The sequence below is a fragment of the Sceloporus occidentalis genome, unplaced genomic scaffold (genome assembly GCF_023333645.1).
Source record: "Sceloporus occidentalis isolate IW3139 unplaced genomic scaffold, rSceOcc1.0.p SCAF_12, whole genome shotgun sequence".
Classification (NCBI taxonomy): Eukaryota; Metazoa; Chordata; class Lepidosauria; order Squamata; family Phrynosomatidae; genus Sceloporus; species Sceloporus occidentalis.
Genome location: NW_028316992.1, coordinates 21087260 through 21093977, shown reverse-complemented (window position 1 = coordinate 21093977; position 6718 = coordinate 21087260). Strand labels below are relative to the sequence as shown.

Sequence of the window (6718 nt, the reverse complement as noted above, 5' to 3'; positions counted from 1 at the left end):
AGAGCTGATGAAAGAAGACTAATGATGATGCAACGAATACCTGCTTCAGACCAAGAAAAAAAGCTGTACCATATCATATGATGGTTATTTATTAGGATTCCCCCCACCATCATGTGCATCATTCACCCTTGGCTTGCACTGAAGTTCCTGCCACTCTAGTGCCCATTCATGTCATTTTGATGCTCATTCATCCCATTTGGAGAGATCCTTTAAAGCTTTTTACAATTTTGTTTGTTTGTTTCTACCGTTCTGGATAATTAGGTATCCTATACACACTTGAGGGCTTAACAGATGTCCCCTAAGGGGTGGCTCTGTGCCACTCCTTTCCTTGCCAGATCGGGGTCACGGCAACCGCATGCTGTGGCCCCAGTGTGGCCTTTCCACAGGGTAAAAAGAAGCTGCAAAAAGTGGCTCCTTTTTGTGCCATGAAAAGGGCACCCTAGCCACAGCGGTGGCTTTTCGGCAGTCCTTTGGTGCAGCGCATTTCAACTCTGCATCAATGGAGTACTGTGATGCCCCATCATGCGGTTGGGCGTGCGACATGATGCTGGCGTGGAGGTGGCCAGCATGTGTTCGCCATGTCCCTATGCTGCCCCCACACCAGCATATAACGCCAGCCTGTACAGACTGTTGATCACTTCATGGGCTGTGCTTAACTGTGAATTATTCGTGACCCAGTTTAAAAGTACTCACTCCAGTACAGATTCTCAGAGGACTAAACCTCTGATATCCCTCGCTTGTGAAAACTGTCCATTTATTCCTACTCTCTTGCACTGAATTCAAAATTAAATGAAAATCCCATGTCATCACTACACTAATATTCATATTAAACAACATTTTGCTACAGACTGACAATTTATCATCTCAGGGTGGTTTCTCTGTACTCTATTAGTAACCTTACAGAAGAGTGGCTCTTAGAGCAGTTTCATAAATGAAGCTGGGAATGCGTTTTCATCTTGAATGTGTCACTTGTGAATGTTAAAAAACTATAACAAAAAAGAAAAAGGAAAAAGGAACAGAGGTCCATTTTTAATTCAGCTGTAGCTCTTTCATACTATTTAGAAATACATATTCTAAAATTGGAACGATACAGAGAAGATTAGCATGGCCCCTGCGCAAGGATGACACGCAAATTCATGAAGTGTTCCATATTAAAAAAAAAAATACTGTACACTGGTACCCCGGGTTACGAAATTAATTCGTTCCGCTATTCCTTTCGTAAGCCGAAAATTTCGTAACCCGAAGCGCTTTTCCCATTGAAAATAACTAATGCGTTCCATGACCTCAGACTGAACCTGCAAGTCAAAACAAAGTCACAATAGAGGCCTATTAAGCTAAGTACCCTACAATACAATGTAATACAAAGTTGCCTGAGGCACTAAAGAGCTTAACAATGACTGGCAGGTCCATTCTAAACTTTCTAAGGATCTTAACAATGACTGACAGGTCCATTCTAAACTTTCTAATGATCTTAACAATGACTGACAGGTCCATTCTAAACTTTCTAAAGGATAAAGAAAAAAAGTTTTTTTCTCTCTTTGATGGTTCTGGCATCTCAGAGTCAGGCAGGAGGAGGAGGATGAGCTCTCAAATCATCACACCCATGACCAAAGCACCCCAAATCTAAAAAAGCAACCCCATGGTCACACTCTCTGGCCCAAACGTGCAAAAGTCCCACCCCACACTCTCAAATCATCACAGCCATGGCCAAAGCACACAAGAACTCAAGCCCATAGGCCAGAAACCCAAAATCTGAAAATGCCACCCCAAAGTCACACTCTCTGGCCCACATCAAATCAAGGCCAAACATGCAAACCTCACATCTCACACTTTGAAAACATCACAGCCATGACCATGCCACCCCAGAACCCAAACTCAAAGGCCAGAAACCCCAAATCTGAACATGCCACCCCAAGGTCACACTCTCTGGCCCACATCAAATCAAGGCCAAACACATCTCACACTTTGAAAACATCACAGCCATGACCATGCCACCCCAGAACCCAAACTCAAAGGCCAGAAACCCCAAATCTGAACATGCCACCCCAAGGTCACACTCTCTGGCCCACATCAAATCAAGGCCAAACACATCTCACACTTTGAAAACATCACAGCCATGACCAAGCCACCCCAGAACCCAAACTCAAAGGCCAGAAACCCCAAATCTGAACATGCCACCCCAAGGTCACACTCTCTGGCCCACATCAAATCAAGGCCAAACATGCAAACCTCACATCTCACACTTTGAAAACATCACAGCCATGACCATGCCACCCCAGAACCCAAACTCAAAGGCCAGAAACCCCAAATCTGAACATGCCACCCCAAGGTCACACTCTCTGGCCCACATCAAATCAAGGCCAAACACATCTCACACTTTGAAAACATCACAGCCATGACCATGCCACCCCAGAACCCAAACTCAAAGGCCAGAAACCCCAAATCTGAACATGCCACCCCAAGGTCACACTCTCTGGCCCACATCAAATCAAGGCCAAACATGCAAACCTCACATCTCACACTTTGAAAACATCACAGCCATGACCATGCCACCCCAGAACCCAAACTCAAAGGCCAGAAACCCCAAATCTGAACATGCCACCCCAAGGTCACACTCTCTGGCCCACATCAAATCAAGGCCAAACACATCTCACACTTTGAAAACATCACAGCCATGACCATGCCACCCCAGAACCCAAACTCAAAGGCCAGAAACCCCAAATCTGAACATGCCACCCCAAGGTCACACTCTCTGGCCCACATCAAATCAAGGCCAAACACATCTCACACTTTGAAAACATCACAGCCATGACCATGCCACCCCAGAACCCAAACTCAAAGGCCAGAAACCCCAAATCTGAACATGCCACCCCAAGGTCACACTCTCTGGCCCACATCAAATCAAGGCCAAACATGCAAACCTCACATCTCACACTTTGAAAACATCACAGCCATGACCATGCCACCCCAGAACCCAAACTCAAAGGCCAGAAACCCCAAATCTGAACATGCCACCCCAAGGTCACACTCTCTGGCCCACATCAAATCAAGGCCAAACACATCTCACACTTTGAAAACATCACAGCCATGACCATGCCACCCCAGAACCCAAACTCAAAGGCCAGAAACCCCAAATCTGAACATGCCACCCCAAGGTCACACTCTCTGGCCCACATCAAATCAAGGCCAAACATGCAAACCTCACATCTCACACTTTGAAACATCACAGCCATGACCAAGCCACCCCAGAACCCAAACTCAAAGGCCAGAAACCCCAAATCTGAACATGCCACCCCAAGGTCACACTCTCTGGCCCACATCAAATCAAGGCCAAACACATCTCACACTTTGAAAACATCACAGCCATGACCAAGCCACCCCAGAACCCAAACTCAAAGGCCAGAAACCCCAAATCTGAACATGCCACCCCAAGGTCACACTCTCTGGCCCACATCAAATCAAGGCCAAACATGCAAACCTCACATCTCACACTTTGAAACATCACAGCCATGACCAAGCCACCCCAGAACCCAAACTCAAAGGCCAGAAACCCCAAATCTGAACATGCCACCCCAAGGTCACACTCTCTGGCCCACATCAAATCAAGGCCAAACACATCTCACACTTTGAAAACATCACAGCCATGACCAAGCCACCCCAGAACCCAAACTCAAAGGCCAGAAACCCCAAATCTGAACATGCCACCCCAAGGTCAGGCCCATTCTAAAGGATAAAGGAAAAAAAGTGTTTTTCTTATCTTTGCTGGTCTTGGCATCAGAGTGAGGCAGGAGAAGGAGGAGGAGGAGCTCTCAAATCATCATAGCCATGACCAAAGCAACCCCAAATCTAAAAAAGCAACCCCATGGTCACACTCTCTGGCCCACATCAAATCAAGGCCAAACACATCTCACACTTTGAAAACATCACAGCCATGACCATACAGTACAAAAGTGTTTTTCTTATCTTTGCTGGTCTTGGCATCTGGTCCTGGCATCTCGGAGTGAGGCAGGAGGAGGAGGAGGAGGAGAGGGGCAGCCCAAAAAGCCAAATTTAAACCAATTCAAGCAATTTAACCACTTCAGCCAATTCAAGCAATTTAACCACTTCAGCCAATTTAGCCAATTCAAGCAATTTAACCAATTCAGCCAATTTAGCCAATGCCACCAATTTAACAAAGTTAACCATTTTTTAAAAAAGAATTTGGTGTTTTTTTTAAGGGTCACCTTTTTTTTAAGGGTCACCTTTTGCCTTCTTGGAAGACGGTTCTCCCGCTCTAGGGAAGAACTGGTCCAAGGATGTCTGCTTTTGCCGGCCCTTAAGCAGGTTCTTAAAATGGCTAAGGCAGACATTATCAAAATGGGCAATGGCATGGCTGGTGAGCACCTGCTCAGGGTGGTGCTTCTCCACAAAGGAAGCCACATTGTGGAATTGCCTCAGAATGTCTTTAATGTCTGCCGTTGGCAAAGATGCCCCCGCAGCCTCCTCCTGCTGGCCCCTGTCGAAGTGGAGCACGTCCTCGTCCACGGCCGAGTGTTGCATCGCCGCCAAGGCCTTCAGGTCCTCTGTTGTCAGGTCCTCGTTGTGCTCCTCGAGGAGTTCCTCCACGTCCTCGTTGTCCACGTCGAGTCCCAGGGACCTCGCGATGGAGACGATCTCGTGCACCTCTTCCTCTTCACCTGGCTCAGCACCCTCGGACTGTGACCCTTCCAAGGAAGAAGCATCAGGCCACAGCTTCCTCCATGCAGCAATCAGGTTGCGCCTGGTGATCGCCTGCCAGGCCAAGTCCACCATCTTTATGCACACCACGATGTCAAAATGCTGCTTCCAGAACTCACGAAGGGTCAGCTGTGTGCTCTCGGTCACATCGAAGCAACGCTTGAAGAGGTGCTTGGTGTACAGCTTCTTGAAGTTGGCGATCACCTGCTGGTCCATGGGTTGCAAGAGGGAGGTCGTGTTGGGTGGCAGAAACTGGACCTTGATGAAGGAGAACTCCGCGAGGATGTCCTTCTCCAGGCCATGCGGGTGCGCAGGAGCATTGTCCAAGAGGAGGAGGCACTTCAGGGGCAAATCTTCTTCCTCCAGGTACCGCTTCACTGTCGGGGCGAAGACACTGTTGATCCACTCGACGAAAAGGAGGCGTGTCACCCATGCGCGGCCATTGGAGCGCCACATCACTGGCAACCTGTCCTTCTGGATGTTGTGTGCCTTGAACGCCCTGGGATTCTCGGAGTGGTACACCAACAGGGGCTTGACCTTACAGTCCCCGCTGGCATTGGCACACAACGCAAGTGTGAAGCGGTCCTTCATTGGCTTGTGGCCTGGCTGTCTCCTCTCCTCCTGGGTGATGTAGGTGCGGCGAGGCATCTTCTTCCAGAAGAGGCCCGTCTCGTCGCAGTTGAAGACTTGCTGCGGGACGTAGCCTTCCTCCTCCACCATGGCCTTGAACGCGACGACGAATGCTTCAGCGGCCTGGTGGTCTGCGCTGGACGCCTCGCCGTGACGGACGACAGAGTGGATCCCGGTCCTCCTCTTGAACCTGTCGAACCAGCCACGTGATGCTTTGAAGTCCGGGGTGGCTGGCTCCTCCTGCGAAGAAGTTCCTTCGCCTGCCTCCTTGCTGGCCAGGTCTTCGTAGATGGCGGTGGCCTTCTCGCAGATGACCGAGGTGGTCACAGTGTCCCCGACTCGCTCCTTTTCCTTGATCCAGAGGAGAAGCAGGCGCTCCATCTCCTCATGCTTCGGTGTCCTCTGCTTGGCGATGGTCGTCACGCCTTTCGCTGGAGCCACAACAGCTCTGATGGCCTCCTTCTGCTTGAGGACAGTGCCAATCGTCGATGGGTTGCGTCCATACTCCTTGGCAATGTCCACCAAGCGCACGCCCCTCTCGTGCTTGGCAATGATGTCCTTCTTGTCCTCCAAGGACAAGGGAGCCCTCTTCTTCTTCTCACCGCTTGGCTTGGGAGCCATAGCTCAAGCCTAAAAAGGACAAAAGGCACAGGCAATGAGCAAAAGCCACAATTGGAAACCACCCCCACCCCCATGGTCACACTCTCTGGCCCAAACTTGCAAAAGTCCCACCCCACACTCTCAAATCATCACAGGCATGGCCAAAGCACACAAGAACACAAGCCCATAAGGCCAAAACCCCCAAATCAGAAAATGCCACCCTATGGTGAGAGTCTCTGGCCACATGTGACCATAGCCAAAGTGTTAAAAGTCTCACACCACACTTTGAAAACAGCACAGCCATGAAGAAATCAAAGCAGCAAATGAAGCCCATCATCCACACATCAGAGCATGCCACACTAACAGCAAGAAACCCCCAAAAAAGCAACCCAGCAGCTCTAGCCCATCATCCACACATCAGAGCAGGTTACCCAAACAGCAAGAAACCCCCAAAAAAGCAACCCAGCAGCTCTAGCCCATCATCCACACATCAGAGCATGTTACCCAAACAGCAAAAAACCCCCAAAAATGCAACCCAGCAGCTCTAACCCATCATCCACACATCAGAGCATGCCACACTAACAGCAAGAAACCCCAAAAAAAGCAACCCAGCAGCTCTAGCCCATCATCCACACATCAGAGCATGTTACCCAAACAGCAAGAAACCCCAAAAAAAGCAACCCAGCAGCTCTAACCCATCATCCACACATCAGAGCATGTTACCCAAACAGCAAGAAACCCCCAAAAAAGCAACCCAGCAGCTCTAGCCCAT

The 6718-nt window shown here is 49.2% G+C and overlaps 1 non-coding gene across 1 annotated transcript; it reads left to right on the top strand.

Annotated features, from left to right (window-relative positions):
- Nucleotides 1-1051: 1051 nt before the first annotated feature.
- LOC149305367 (U6 spliceosomal RNA) lies at nucleotides 1052-1156 on the top strand. The gene has a single exon (XR_016271793.1). It is a non-coding gene; the product is annotated as a U6 spliceosomal RNA (small nuclear RNA).
- The last annotated feature ends 5562 nt before the right edge of the window (nucleotides 1157-6718 follow it).